The following is a 16369-nucleotide window of genomic DNA, read 5'->3' as shown; positions in this document are numbered from 1 at the left end:
ATGCACAAACCCATGGTGGCCTCTGATACAGAGGAGCCAGCCTAGCAGAGCCCAGTCACCACCATGAAAAATAGAAGTGGGGCAAAAAACAGTCATTTGCGTCAGGGTGCTCTGGCCCTGAGGGGACAGTTCCCTGACCTGCCTGCACGAAGCCCCTGGGGCCTGGGGGTCCACCTGATTACTAATTGACTCACTGGTCAGAGCAGAAGTGTCTGTTGATGGCCTCTTGCTTGACCCCTGTCTCGTCTTTGCCTAAGACCAGTGTCAACCCCACCATCCAGACACCCTTGAAAACTTCTAGCTGGTGTCCTTGGTTGTCTCAGTCCATCAAGGACAGTCCAAGGCGGCAGATTCCAGTCACATCTGCAATGAAGCCGAGGGGTTGAAAATAAGGAGATTGTGACAGAAAACAATAAGGCAGAGATTGAAAGGCTCTGCAGCAAGAGAAGAGGGAGAACAAAGGCCCGACCCAGGTTGTGTTTTCCTGTGGAGACGCATAATCACCCAGACTTCAGTAGCCTGGCCAGATGTAGCTGGTAGAACGCATCCAAATGCAGGCCATGAACTTGCTGTCTTTCCCAACTCCGTGCAGATGTGACCTGGAGCTTCGTCTTAAACGACTGCAGCGTCGCTTTCAAGGGAAACATTAAACATGTCGTTACTGCTCAGCAGCTTTTCGCCTCTGATTCAGCAGGGAGGGCGTTGGGGGGGAGAGGATCTGCTCCATAATGAACACAGTCCCAAACTCCACGCGGAATCCATTCATTCTCTTATCCATTCATTCGTAAATTAGCTTGTTCTTCCTCTAAGACTTTCCCTGTTACAGTCCCAGAGACACATCAGAGTCTCACTTTGTAGACATGCACTGGATACTTTGTGGAGTAATGAGGGAAATCAACAACGGCCGTTGTCAGGTATCTACCTGTTGTTAGCTGCCACGGTGTGGGGTATGGAGACCAGCACGTCAAAGGTGGGCTTCAGGAAGTCCCTTCTCCTGACACACTGTGTCCCTGAGAGACTCTCTCCTTCTCTTCCCCTGTGCTTTCAGCTAGATTACTCTAAAATCTGCATCAGGATGCAGGCCACTTCAGATTCTTGGCAGGTGGCTCCACCTTTCTATTGGTCCCTCCACTTAGAGGTCCCAAGGGGACTTGAACTCTCCTCCTCTCGCTCCTCTGACATGCTTGCTCCTTCTCTCTCAGCAGCCTCCCACCCACCTCTTCTAGTGGGTCCCAGGTCTAGTTTATTTTTTCAGACCTTTGCCCTCTTCCTCACCCCTTCAGCTACCACGGTCACGTTGGCAGATCCACAAACTGAAGTTCGACAGCTCCAGGGTGTAATGGCATTAGGTGCGTTTGACCAAGATCCGTGTTGTTTCCATAGGACCTATTGACGAGTTGCCTGTGAAGTGTGAGACAGTGTGACAGCCTTCAAATGTGTCAGGGGACTCTGGGCCTTAGCACTGGGTACATTAACCCTAATGTAGATGGCACCCTGTTAGGGAAAGCACGCAGGTGTCTAGCTTGGTGGCTGTGGAGTGGGGTCAGGGAGTTTCCTGTCCACGTGAGGCCACTGGCAGAGTGGGGGGCAAGCAGGCTTCCTGGTTGCGTTTCCTATTTCAGTCTCTCTGTGTCACTGTGCTTCATCTGGGGGCTCCCTAGAGGACTCTGCACGTCTAGAGGGAGAAACAGGGCCTCCAATAGCCTTTCACTTTCCTTCCCGGCCTGCGAGCTCTGGCTTCAGGCTCCCACACCCTCATGGGCTTCAGAACTGAGAAGGCAGAGAAGGCGGAGGCCAGCCCGCTGGGCTCCTGCTTGGGCCACCGTCCTGCTCTGCCAGCTAACTGCCTTCAGGAGGCAGGATCGCCTGGCTCGATGTGCTACCCTGAAAGGAGTCGCAGGCTGCTCGGGACAAAGGCCTGTGCAGGACCCATCCCTGAATGGCTGCCCGGCTGCTGCTGTGTGGCCAGGCTGACAGGGACCTTGCTGGTTCCTCAGTGAAACTGAAAAGTGAGACTTTGTGCACGTCTTATGACAAATTGTATTTGATAAACTTTGAGATCCTGCATCCTGCCTGGGCAGGGCAAGAAGACACCAATACCTGGCTCAGGTCACAGCCAACCACTTCCTCCCTGTCGCCCACACAAATGCCTCTGTCCCACCTGCTCTGCAGGTGTGCCCCGCCCACCTGCAGCTGCCTCTTCATCTCTGTCTCTCAACATGGCTCATTCCTCAGAGGTGCCCTTCAACTCCACATTACAGACAAACTGATGTAGATGCTAATACTGAGTTGACTGTATTAATTCACACACATCAATTAGTAATCAATGCTAAACCAAGTCAAAGTATTGTAAAATTTACCTGCTCGTGTACTAAAGAGAAAGTAGATAAAAGTCGTTCCATATTTGTGGAGCAACTGCTCCCACAGAGGCTGCAGATCAAGCAGAGAAAACCACAGTGCAGGTCCCTGACCTAAGCACTCCACCGTCTAGGGTGTGGAGGGGCTCAGGAGCAGAGGGTAAGCAAACAAAGACCCAAACCAGGAGGTGCAGACTACTAGGCAGCAAGGAAGAAGTGCTATAGGGGAGGAAGGAGTGAGGTGCTAGAGCCGCCACCTTAGAGGGGTGGCCTGGGCCTCTCTCAGAGGAGGCCTCTCTGTAGAGGAGGCACTTGAGCAGAGCCCCAGATGGTGGGGACGAGGCTTCTGCAGCGTCCTGAGTCAGAGGCATGCTTGCTGGTTGCACAGGCGGGAGGTGGGTGTGGGGAGAGGTGAGACAGGAAGGCAAGTGGGACAGCTGATCTGATGTCTGTCTTCATGGCCGCTGATAGATGCATCCATGTTACAGGAAAAGTAGAATTCCACCATTCTGTGGCTGTCACAGTCTTGGTAAGAAATGGCAGATGAGATGGCATTAAATTGTACACACACACACACACACACACACACACACACATTTACGTCTTATTTTCCTGAATGGACACAAACAGGGATCCCATGGAACTCCAGGGAAGGAGCAGAGGCCTTCCAGTTGAGCTCAGGAAGGTGCCCTGCTGTCAATAGGTAAGGCAGCTCTGGCCCTCTTGTGTCTTCCTTCATGGTTTCTATGTGACTGAGGTCATCTTTGCTGAATCCATGTCTTCCTAGGTAAACTATCAATTGTACCTTGGAAACTATAAATTGCAATTCTTTCAAAAGGCCACGTGTGCAGATACTACTCAGAAATTTGCTTGTGTATGTAAATACACAATTTATTCAACAGTAACCTTTTCCACAGTTTTGAGATAAAATTCAAACTTACTGAACGGTCATAAGGCACAATGCCTAGAGTCCAAATCCAGGAGACTTTGATGTGACATTGATGAAGGCTGTGGGAAGGCCCAGGAAGCCTGGGTGGTGCTGGGAGAGGGACATAAGGCTTTTGCTGACCTCCAGCTCTGCAGATTTTACTATCATTTTACCATGAGGAGGGTGAGCATGGGACACCTGGCACCAACCATCCACAGGCACTGCCAGCGCCAGGCAAGCCCCTTCTCAAAGAGAAGAATACACAGAATGTGCCTGGCCAGCTTCCCCTGCACAGAGACAGAGGGGCTGATTTTTACCGTCTGAGGCAAGACCAGAATAAATACAAAGAAGATGATTTTTTTAAATGGGTATAAAGATGGAATGAGCAATTATAATTTGTCCTCATTTTGACCAATGGAAGCTGGAAGCATTTCTCTTTAGATAGTAATTATTATTATTTTAATGAATGAATTAAAACCATACAGTCTAGGTTTACATCTTGCTTGGATGAGGTGAGTGAGCTCTCTCAGCCTCCTTTATTTATGTCCATGTTGCACCTGCAAATTATAGCCATTTTGTAAGGTTTTCTGGAAATATTAACTTACATGAGTAAATTAAAATACTTTCATATTGTAAAGTACTTAGCAAGTATAAGCTGATATTATGTGCCTCTCACTGTTTTATTCTTAAGATTAGGTACGGATGTATTAGTCAGCCAGGGCTGCCATAATAAAATACCACTGGCTAAGTGGCTTAACAACAGAAATTTATTTCTCACTATTCTGGTGGCTGTGAGTTCAAGTTCAAGGTTCTATTGCGGTTGGTTTCTGGTGAGAATCCTGGCTTGTAGATTAGATGGCTGCCTTCTCACTGTGCTCACATCATGGGGGTATGGGGTGGGGGAGATGTATTAGAGCTAGTGTCTCTTCCTCTTGGGTTCTATCATCAAAACCTCATTGAACCTTAATTATCTCCTTTAAAGGACCCATCTCCAAACACAGTCACACCAGAGGTTAGAGTTTCAACAAATGAACTTGGAAGTGACAGTTCAGCCCAACACTGGCCAAATTGCTATCCATTTATAAGAGTCTATGTTTGGGCAGTATGAGTGCTGACTGGACAGTCTTCCATTTCTTCTCCCTGCTCCATTCCCATGTTCCCACCCATCCCCACCATAACATTAGGCCCTCTCCAAACAGCTTTTCTATATGACTTTCCTGGTACAGACCAGAGACTCAGTGGACATCAGGGTTCACAACACGTGCAGGATGTGGTGCACACGGGTCAAGAATTGTCACTCTGTTACATGAGAAACTGGCTATGCCCACAAACATCCAGGGTGTCCTTCTCCCTCATTTGTTTTATAGATATGGTCCTCACGTCTCCCCCAAAAGAGCCTATTTCAATTAAAATTGAGTACCTGATTGCTGGACTCGTCCATGTATGTATATTCTATTGTTGTTTGTATGGGGTCTTGGGTTTCAAATTCTAAAAAATGACCTACACATTAGCTGCTCCAATTCAATCCTTTTATAAATTAGAATATTTTCATAGATTCAAAATTAATATCATAATTAGGAATGATCTACAGGTGGAAGGACAGAGTGGACTAAGTGTGTGTCATTAAACACTCATTCAACCAGCTAGGCATGTAAGGATTGGTAACAGTGATAGGCACTGGTAAGACAGCAATGGGCAAAATAGATGCCATCCCTGCTCCTATGACCACAGTGCTCTGTGCCACCTCTGCGGAGGAAAGGGAGGTGCTCCAGGAATACAGGAGAAGTCCCCAACTCAACCCAACCCTTTTTTTTTTTAATTTTATTGTTGGTTGTTCAAAACATTACATAGTTCTTAATATACCATATTTCGCAGATTGATTCAAGTGGGTTATGAACTCCCATTTTTACCCTGTATACAGATTGCTGTGTCACATCAGTTACATTTCCATTGATTTACAAATTGCCTTTCTAGTGACTGATGTATTCTGCTGTCTATCCCATTCTCCACTATCCCCCCTCCCCTCCCCTCCCCTCCCCTTCTCTCTCTCCACCCCCTCTACTATAAATCGTTTCTTCCACTTATATAATTTTTCTCTTACCCCTCCTTTCCTCTTATATGTAATTGTGTATAACCCTGAGGCTCACCTTCCAATTCCATGCAATTTCCCTTCTCTCTCCCTTTCCCTCCCACCTATCATCCCTGTTTAATGTTAATCTTCTTCTCAAGCTCTTCGTCTCTACCCTGTCCTTGGTTACTCCCCTTATATCAAAGAAGACATTTGGCATTTGTTTTTTAAGGATTGGCTAGCTTCGCTTAGCATAATCTGCTCTAATGCCATCCATTTCCCTCCAAATTCTATGATTTTGTCATTTCTTATTGCAGAGTAATACTCCATTGTGTATAAATGCCACATTTTTTAATCCATTCATCTATTGAAGGGCTTCTAGGTTGGTTCCACAATCTTGCTATCGTGAATTGTGCTGCTATGAACCTCGATGTAGCAGTGTCCCTGTAGCATGCTCTTGTTAGGTCTTTAGGGAATAGACCGAGAAGGGGAATAGCTGGGTCAAATGGTGGTTCCATTCCCAGCTTTCCAAGAAATCTCCAACCCTTCTTAATAAAGATTATATTTAGATGGGATGTGATGTGGACTTGTACATTCACAAAATATAGTAGTCTAGTATCTCTTTAAAAGCATCATTTGACCTAAAAGTATAAATGTATAAACACACTATAATGTTGCTAAAATTCTATTAAAAAGTAAGAGTTGTACCACATAGCATCAGTTTATTGGGTTAGGAGCTATGAGAAATTCCATATTCATTTCAGCTTCAACACTGGATGTGCCCAGTAATATGGGTCTTTATTAATTATATTTAGCTGTCACTCTCTTTCTTAAATTGCAATTACATGCACACCTATTCATTTATGTCTCAGATTAAATGGCAATTAGAGGGAGAGAAGTCTAGTTGAACCAGCCCCCAGAGAGAAGAAATGCCTGATGCATGCTCAAGCACCAATGAAAGGTTAGTTCCCTCCTTGAAGCTTGGAAACCGCCCCTTCTACAGCCCTGGAAAGGGAATCCGGAATCGCAGAGTCCTAAACTCAACAGTCCACATGGAGAACTTCTGTTTATCCTTCCCGGCTGAACCTTCTGTCCTGGGACCAAGGAAGACTTGCTCTCCATCAGGGACTTTGAAATAAAATCTTCTGCTGCTGCTTTCAGCTCAAAATGCCATATCTCTTCCAACACCTCTATGCCCACCTTACCCACCTGCCATTCTCCCAACACCTCGTCACCTAGTGTCTTCACAACACTTGATACCCACTTCACAGCATCATTTATGTACTTATCTGCACACTAATCATCGGATTCCTCTAATTAAAATATAATCTCCATGAAAACTAAAATAGAGTTTGGCACATAGTAGATCCATCAAATATTTATTGAGTGACAAAGAGTAATAAAGAACAATGAAAAGCCACAGCTGGATCTCTTTCTCTAATTCAGCCAGGGTCCCAGTTGTGCAGGGGGTATGTATTTCCATAATTGTAATTATCTGATTTTTTTTCTTTTTTAAAATCCTTTATTCAACAATTGGGAAGATGTCTCTTTTTGAAGAACATGTGGAATAACACAAATTCTAGGCAGGTTTTTAAACAATCTCAGATAGCAAAGGCTCAGGACTAGACGTAGTATGTTGTGTGCCTTAAAACGTAGTTATGGGTCTAAACATAATTAAAGGATAATAACACAATGTGACTTAGAAGTCATGTTTAAAAAATTTAAACCACACTTTTAATTTAATCAAAGAAGATTACATAAAGAAAACCACAAAACATTTAAAAATGAGTGATGATAAAATACTACATTCTAACATTTGAAGACATAGTACAATACTATTTAAGAAAAAGATATATAGCCTTAAATACTTAGATTACAAAAGAAGACCGAGATTTCATTGGGAAAAAAATCAGTAGAGAGTAGAGGTGGAGAAGTAATAAAAATAAGAGCAAAACACAAAATACACAAGTGTCTCCTGCTTTTTCTACTCCTTCCTAGAAGGGAGAGGGTCTAGTGATGAAGAAAGGGATCTGCGAGACTCCACAGTTAATCCTGACTCTGCTTCCCAGCTTCAGGACTTGAAGAATCATGAGACCAGCTCAGCAGCACCCTGTCCATCCTATAACCAAGATAACCAAGAGACTGAGGAGCCTGTCAATGCAGTCTGTCATCGACCAGCATCTCCTAAAACTGCACACTCCTAAAAATGTCCCTGCTTGTTCTGAACCCCCTGGGCACAGCCTGGACTTAGCTATCCCTCCCGGGGAGCTGTGCAGGGTCTGGCTAACTGGCCCTGCCCTCTCCCTGCCACGTCCCAACCCTGCATAGCTGAGCTCCACCGCCCACACCCCAGTGTGTCTGCACTTGCTCATGCTGCAGTCCGGCCAGTCCCTCCCACGTTTCTGAAGATTGGTGTGTAGAGTGTTAACACCCTGGGCTTTGGAATGGGATGCCCAAGGGCTGTGTCTGCCAGGCTAAACTCTCTTGGCCTAAGTTTTATCACCTGTAAAGTGAGAGCAACGCAGCCCACCTCTTAGAACTGTCGACTTACCAATGGCTCTGCACACAAACATACTTCAAGGTGTCAGGCTGTGTCGACTGCCCCCGAGCAGTGGCTGGCTGACTCCATAAGCCCAAAGCTCACTCGTATCTCCCACCTTGAGTCTTCTACTTGGACCCCCACCTCTTTGTTCCTTGTCAGTACCACAGATTCTTGGGGTCCTCCTTCACAGAGCGCCCACGATGCCTTCATTATTTCTCTTCCTTTCTGAAAACTCTCACTCCACCACTCTTGCTGTTTTCAAGGGAAGCATCTTCAGGCTGTCTTGGTTTGGATGTGAAGTGTCCTCCTAAGGCTTGTGTTGAAGGTGTGGTTCCCAGTGCAGCAGTGTTCTGAGGTGAGGCTTTTGGAAAGGGATTACATCATGAGTGTTCCGACCTCATCAGTGGATTAATCCATGGGTATCTGAAGGGACCGCTGGAGGGTGGCGAAACTCTAGGCCAGTAGGACATGGTTGGTGGAAGCAGGTCACAGGCAGCAGATCCTTTGGGACTATATCCTGTCCCTGGCCCTTCCTCTACCCTCTCTCTTTTCTGCATGAGCTGAGCGAGTTTTCTCCACCCTGGCTGTCCACCAGGATGTTCTACCTCACCCCAGAGCAGCTGACCAGGCACTGAAACCAAGAGCCATAATAAAGCTCTCCTCCTCTATGTAGTTGATGCCAGGTATTTTAGTCACAGTAAGAAAAAGCTGACTAACACAGGCTTCAGCTCTGAATAGGATGAGCACAGTGCTGGAAGGCAGCTGGGAATTAGTAGGTATTGGTGGAATACAAGGAGCAGCAAGCTCATTGTGACATTGGGTGAGCAAAACTTTTATCACAGCCAAGTGTCAAGTATGTGTCATTGACAAAAAGTCATTAATCAATTTACTCACTAAAGATATTTACAATTTGAAATCATAGAAAATACGCACTAAAAGTTGCATAATAGCTAAGTGTTGTTTTTTTTTTTCCCCAAGATGTTCAGTTTTGAATGAAATGCTGTCATTTGGGGCAGCATTTTAAATTAAGTAATTAAGTTCTTGAGTTGCTGTAGGAATATCATAAACCTCAGATGTAGCAGACATACAGCTATCGTCAAAAGGTAAGAACTGTATGAAATGAAGTAAGTAGTACAACCCGCCCCTCCCCGCCATCTTTGTGTTAATTCTTTCCAAGTGCTTACTGCAGGAAGCAGCACACTGCTATGGAAACCACTAAGGAGAGAGAGAAAATCTTTATAAGTAAGAGCTGGGCCTCTAGCTTTGCAAATTAATGCCAAAATACCATTTATCCATCTGTGTCCCTGACAGCACAAAGCTAGTAAAACACAGCACCTAGGCCTCCACTTGCACATGCAGATGGGAACAGACTGCATGTGCCCGCAGTGTGGCTGGGCTTCTTCTGGACACCAGGATCTGGAAGCAGAGCGCCTCCCAGAGTAGATCAGCCCTGGAGCATGTCCGGCACTCTGCCCAGGAGACCTTTGAAAACTGGGAAGTGTGAAGGGTGTGCTGTTGCTACGCCCCCTTGCCTCCTTAGTGCTTTTTATCATGATCAAGCAGAGTGCCCACAGCTGCCTGTGCTCCTCGCAGTTTGGGGGAGGAGGCCTATTATGGTTTAGATATGAAGTGTCCCCCAAAAGCTCACGTGGGAGACAATGCAAGAAAGTTTAGAGGTGAATGATTGGGTCCTGAGTGTGGTCACCTAATCAGCACATTCATCCCCTGATAGCGATTAGCCAGGTGGTGGTGCAGGCAGGGGGAGTGTGGCTGGAGGAGGTGGTCATTGAGGGCCTGCCTTTGGGGCTCCAATTTTGTCCACGGTGGGGGGAGTCTCTCCCTCTGCTCCCTGGTCCCATGTCCTGAGCTGCTTTTCTCCACCCCTCTTCTGCAGTGATACTCTGTCCCACCTTGAGCCCTGAGGGATGGAGCTGAAATTCTGTGAACTGAGACCTCTGAAGCCATGAGCCCCCAAAGAAAGTTTTCCTCCTCTAATGGGTCTTGTCAGGTCTGCCGAAAGCAAGACCTCATTTATGTTAATTTATCTAATTTCTATTAGTGTAAATTCTGCAATACAATGCTGCTGTTGAACAGCATAAGTTTTGACACTTAGAAAGATGTGTCATTTGCCAGTGTGTGTTTCTGGCATTCAGCCTGATATACATTTAGCTGAAAGGGAAATATAAAGAAGGACACCAGATAAGTCAAGGTCTTTGCAGATGTGGACCTAAACATGTCAACGACCCCAATAACACTGTCATGCTAACTGGAGCTACGTGAATTCCCAACGACAAAGTACCAACTGAATTCAACGGAGGTTCTTTCCATTATAAGTTTACTGAACAACTCTCCTTTTTCTTTATTTTCTCAGCCCTGCCTAGATGACCTTCAATCTAGTAGGAACATAACAGGGAGTGGAGGGCAGTGCATCCTTTCACTGGAGGGCTGAGGCTAAAGAACAAATCTCTACTATGGTGCAGACAAGTCCCCCTCCAAAATCCAGGTGTTGAACTGGATTGTCAATGTGGTGGTACCTTTAAGAGGGGGTAAGCCACGAGGGCAGCTTACTCAAGAATGAGATGAAGGCCCTGCTAAGGGAGGCACCATGCAGCATCTGCTCAATTGCCCTGTGAGTAGCTAGCGTCTGTCCCTTCTGGAGAGTGTCATAGTGAAGCTCCTTCTTGGTAGCAGAGAGCAGCCCAGCCCTCACCAGACAACCTCACCTTCCAGAGCCTGTCCTGGGCTCGCCAGCCTCCAGAACTGTGGAAAATAAGTTTCTTCTTTATAAATGACCCATCCTCGTGATTTTGTTACAGCAGCACAAAGCAGACCAAGACCATCCTCATCGTTTATCCGCAGTCTGAAGGAGAAGCTTCTCTGGTGAGGAGTCACGGCTATCTACAGACTGGAACCTACATGCAGGAGGCTGGTCAGCAAGGCTGAGCCCGTTTCAGGGCATCTGTGAGGTGTGTGGGAAATGGGAAGGGCCTTGTCCAGGGTGCCCTCCCACAGGTCCGCGGGGCTTTTACTAGTATTTCATGCTGTGAGAGAGCTGCTGGGGAACAGGAGAAGCCGACTGTCAGCCTCACATCTGGGGTGGTGACCGGCTCCCACATGGAGGAACAGTGCTGGCACAAGTGCCAGGGCCTCACTCTGGGTGCTCAGATTCCAGGGCTATCTCAGACTCATCCCAAGCCACTCCGCACACCAAACAAGCGTGGTGAATCATGTCTCCCGGGTGCACAAACAATCATTCTGGCACCAATTTTCCTACAAGTCACACCACACTTGGAGCTCAACTACAGAGGACCCCAGGTGCATGTACAACCCCCTTGCTCTGGGGTTCACAGCTCCTAAAGACAGCATTTGGGAAATACATTTCCACCAGGGGCTGATAGAACAGATCCCTGTGCTTTTCAGACAACCAATTTAGCTCTTTTGGAATCTTTCACTTTTTTTTTCTATATTATTATTTGGGGGGGGTCATATAATGGAAATAAACTTTGATTTTCCCATTTCTTGTCCAGCTAGCTCTGTTTCTGTACAGTATTGCTTGTCTTACTGAACTAGTTAATGGAATGAGAGGCTCCAGATGCCAAGCAGCAGGGCCCCAGGTTCTAGTCTGTGTATGTATCTGTGTGTACGTAATAGTGACGATTTGTCATGTGCTGATCATGTGCCAGCCACGGTGGTTATTCATCTTATGCATTATGTCAAAATGTAATAGTCACTCTGAATGACACTTGTCCACCACATCCCAAGATGACAAGAGAGGTGCGCCCATAAGGAGCTTGTCCTGTGGCATCAGCTCAGAATGGCCGAGAAAATGGAACGACCCAACCCCAAGCTCCAACCAGATAAGGAGCAGCCATGCAGTCATTGTCTGACCTTGACAGGTGGACACTCTTTCTCTTAATAAACAGGTATCCACTTACTAACATGGTAAGAGGTTTTTGTATTAGCAAAGACTGATATAAAAACTTAGCATAAACTAGAGGTTTAAAATAAATGTATTCTTTATCTTCTGGAGGCCAGAATCCACATCCAGGTTTCAGGTGAGTTCTTCTCAAGCCAGAAACTCCTCTTGTGCAGCCACTGCTCCCCGTTCCAGCCAGTCCCTGGCTTGTGGCTGCCTTGCTCCCTGCCCTGTGCCTAGTCTCCTGGGTCTCTGACAAGGACACTTGTGCTGGAATTACAGCCCACCAAATAGCAGCATCTCGTGTGTGTTGTGAAACAGTTCTTCCTTCTTAAGGAAAGTCCTTCATTCCTGAGTTTAATCGCCTTCTGGTTCTAATATTTTATATATTTTACTATTTGGTTTTATTAGAGCTATTTATATATTTATATTTTATTGTTTAATTTTAATATAGATGTGATAGATTTTAGCATCTCAAAAAGCTAAGAAAGTAAATCACTGAACAATGTCTCTTGCTTCGTGTTGTTGACCACACATATGGGTTTCATGTTAGAGGTTCACCTTGGGTTTTTAGGGCTTTTACTCTTCACTGACATCTTCCAAACTTTCTCTTGTTAAACAAACTATTTTAATATGATTTTCTTCTTCTTTAGAATTAGTAGATAAGCAGGACATGACATTCCCCTATCATTTCACCCTTTTTCTTCTACTAAACTGTACTGTCGGAAACAGAATCTTTACATTAGAACTTCATTTTCTTGCCTTGAACTTAGAGCTGGGGCCCAACCCAGCCCACAGTCACAGTGCCATTTATCTCTGCCTCTTACCCTGTCACCTTCTTAATTCCACCAGAGGCTCCGCTAACATCTCCATTTAATAATTTGCACTAACAACCCAGAACTTGATTAGCATAATAAACATTTCCCATCTGCACAGAGCAGACTCCTCCTCATCCGTCTGAAAACTAACTACTGTACAGAAAATCATGGGGAATAACTAAGGTGCAGGAGCCCCTGGCCAGGGCCCTCCACCAGGTGTAATTAGTAGGTTACGTAAGTGGCTTCCTTGTCCTATCTGTACCCACTGGAACCCCCGTGCAGGAGGCTGCTCAGGCAGGGGACAACAGGCGTCTGGGAAGACTTGCCCAGGTGAGCTGAGGAGGGCAGGGCACTGACAGCAGTCAATCTTGGCTCCTCCAGGTGGCTCCAGCCCCTGTCCCTCTTTCAGCAGCAGCGACAGTGACAGCAGGTGGCCCAGGCATAGCCCTGCAGGCAGAGGGACACCGGCACACTTCCACCGTACTTCCTCCAGACTCTCCTGGCAACTTCCTGCTCTTCCGTCCCCTGCTGTGGAGCCCCTGCTTTTCCTCCCTGGTCATTTCTGGAATTCCCCTCTACCTTGGGCTTCCTGCTGTGGAAGTGGAGTTTTTGCAGCCTTCTCCCGCCCCGCGGACCTCTGGCTTCTGTCGCCCCTTCACATTACACCCACTCTGGGGAAAGAGTCACACACTAGGATGGCCCCTCGGGGCTGATGACATGCAGTTCTGCTGTCTTTGACCCTCCTGGTCCCGGATGCACATCTATGTAGTCGTCACCTCCGCTTTAGAAAACACCAGGCGTCTGTCTCAAGCTCGCCTTCTCCAAGGGGACTTTCATGATCACCTGGTTGACTCCCACATTTCTAGGAACGCAGCAATCCTGACCTCTTCTCCACATCTCCCACCTTTCCCTAGACTGCTCCTCAGAGCTTGTCACCATGTTAATTATTTCTTTGTTACATTCGATTTCTGATTTGTTTTCTTACTTGGTTTTTAAAAATTTTATTTTGTGCACACCATACAATTCTCACATATTTCAAAAAATAACAAACCTATCACCTAGTACGACAAAAAGACTTACCTCAAGATTTGCAGGCTCCCGCATGATCATTCCCTACCCCAAACCTCTGCCTCAGGATCCAAAATAAATGTTGGGGCTAGGGAGATAACTCAGAGCTTGCCTAGGAAGTGTGGGTCTTGCATTCCATCCCCAGCACAACAAAACATCAATAAAACAAAACAAAAAAAAAATCCTGTCACTCTGAATTATTATTCTGTGGTATTCATCCTAATCTTATTATTCCCCAGATGATTTAGTTTTGTGTTTGAGAAATTCATATGACTAGTTATGATGCTATCTCTCTTCTGGGTCTTGTATTTACATGCAACACTGAATGTTTATGATTTGGTTATGAGATTATTGTTGATACAGGTAATTCAATTTCGTAGCTGAGTTTTTCATTCTATGAACACCTATTGTTAAATATATAAAAGATTATCTCTCTATTGTCTTATTAGCAGATTTTGTGTGGCTTCCAATTTTTTGCTATTCGAAACATGCTGTCATGAATACTCTTGCCCTTACAATTCATGTACATTGAATCTATGCCAGGAAGTGGAGTTGCTGAACTGTTGGCCATGTGCATCTTCAGATTGACTTGACACTCCCAAAATGTTTCTCATGGCTCTTGTATACATTCTACACCTTCTTCATCATCCCCATGGTTCCACGTCGTTGCCAATATTTGGTTTTATTGCTTTTTAACTATATTGTAGATATTTCATTGTGCTTTTACTTTATGTTTTCTTCATTATTAATAAGATTGAGCATACTGTCAATCTATGTTAGCTACTTTTTCTTTCTAACCAAATAGTATTCACTGATGAGTTTTCAGTGATTTGCTTTTGTGTCTTGTATCAATTTTGCATGTTTTTCTTTCCTCCTCTGCCATTTAAATGTTGGTGATCACTGAGGCTCAGTCTTGTGTTCTCTTCTCTCTGTAAGCCCCTTGCTTCACATACAATACCACCTAGTCCCAGGTCTTTAATTTCTACACAGTCATACCATATGCTTACTGATCATTTCTTTGTACATTAATTTGTATGTCTCAAAGGGCTCAGAAGTTCAGCTTCAAAATCAAAATTATTATTTTGACCCAAATCTGTTATTTTTAGTGATCCCAATCTCTAAATGTTGCACAAGGCAGAAAACTAAAAGTCACCTTTGATGTTTTCCCCTACCTCATACACAATGCTTTAGTAAATGTCTGTCCAAATTTTAGCTCCTGTTTCCTAATTCCATATATATCTCCCCATGCCTGCTACAAATCCTTGTCCAAATTTCCCCATCTTTCAGCTGCTGTGATAATCTTCTAGCTAGTCTCTGTCAGTCTACTCTACTTTCTCAGGCCCTCCATTCAGTTTTCCACACTAGAGGTGAAGTGAAATGTGTATTTTAGGGGTGGGGGTGCAGCTCAGAGGTAGATTGCTCACACCATGCATAAGGCTCTGGGTTTGATAGCTAGAACCACACAAAGAGAGAAATGGTGTCTTTAAATGGCGATTGGATACATGGAGGGTTCCCATTAAGTCGAAGGGTGTAGCCCTTGGCACCAGCAGACCTTCCACTTGTGGGTTTCACGAACCTTAGAGGCTACAGCTGCTCTGGCTCTGTACTCAGCCACACCACACTCTGTCTTGTTATTTGAAAATGTTCTTCCTTCTCAAGCGATGGAGGCCACCCTCTTGCTTGGAATGACACCCAGAGGGGCGCATTATGCTTACTCACACTAGTCCTATTATTTATATACTGTTAACATGAGTATTCCACTCTCTAGAATTTCCATGAGGGCAGGGATATATCTGGTTTTGACCCCGACTAATCTCAATATAGTTTTTTGGCCCATGATAAGAATCTAACAAGCATTTATTAAAGAAATAAACTATACGCCCATATTATCTGATTTTAAAAAGAAAAAATCATGGAGATTTGTATGACTGACCCATATAAAATATAATTCTGCACATGCATTTTTATAAAATGCTTGAAATAAGATTCCAGGGAATGTGGGGGAGGGAGCTGGTAGGCCTTTTGTGTGGGTCCTGACTCTGGTCCTGGAAAACGGGTGGTGTGATGAGAGTTAGAGGACTCCCAAGCCACTGTCACAGGAACTGAACGAGACGGACATCCACTTGCGGCATCCTGGTTTGCCGTCTCTGTGTTTACATCACCCTGACACTGCTCTCTCATCCATGACTGTGCTTAATGTTTTTTTCATCTTTTCTGGCAGTTATGGACAATACTAAAAAAAACAAGGTTATGAGATTTGGTATGGCAGGGGCCAGGCATTAAGATCCTAGTCTGTCTCAGAAAAAATGCTGGCAGGATCTCAAAATGATCAAAGGAAAATGATAATGCAATCCACATAAACAAGACAAAAACTATACCAGGCATAGCAGTTATGCTACCCAACTAGGAGGAAGATACAAGACAAGGTATCTAACAGATGAGTTTGAAATTATGAATATAAATACCATGCCTACTGGAAGAATGGTGTGAAATATATGGGAAAAGATATGCGGGTTGTCATGTTTACTAACGAGCTCAATCAGAAAGGTAGATTTTAAGCAAGAATAAAATATAAATTTATGAGATTTCTAATGTTTTTCAATAGATTATGGCAAAATTGCACATGGAAGCCTCTGCTAGATAATGGTCAAGTCAGTGATTCACAACCATCT

This window comes from Spermophilus citellus (assembly GCF_964194105.1).
Source record: "Spermophilus citellus genome assembly, chromosome: 13".
NCBI classification, from domain to species: domain Eukaryota; kingdom Metazoa; phylum Chordata; class Mammalia; order Rodentia; family Sciuridae; genus Spermophilus; species Spermophilus citellus.
Note: the sequence above shows the minus strand (reverse complement) of the source record.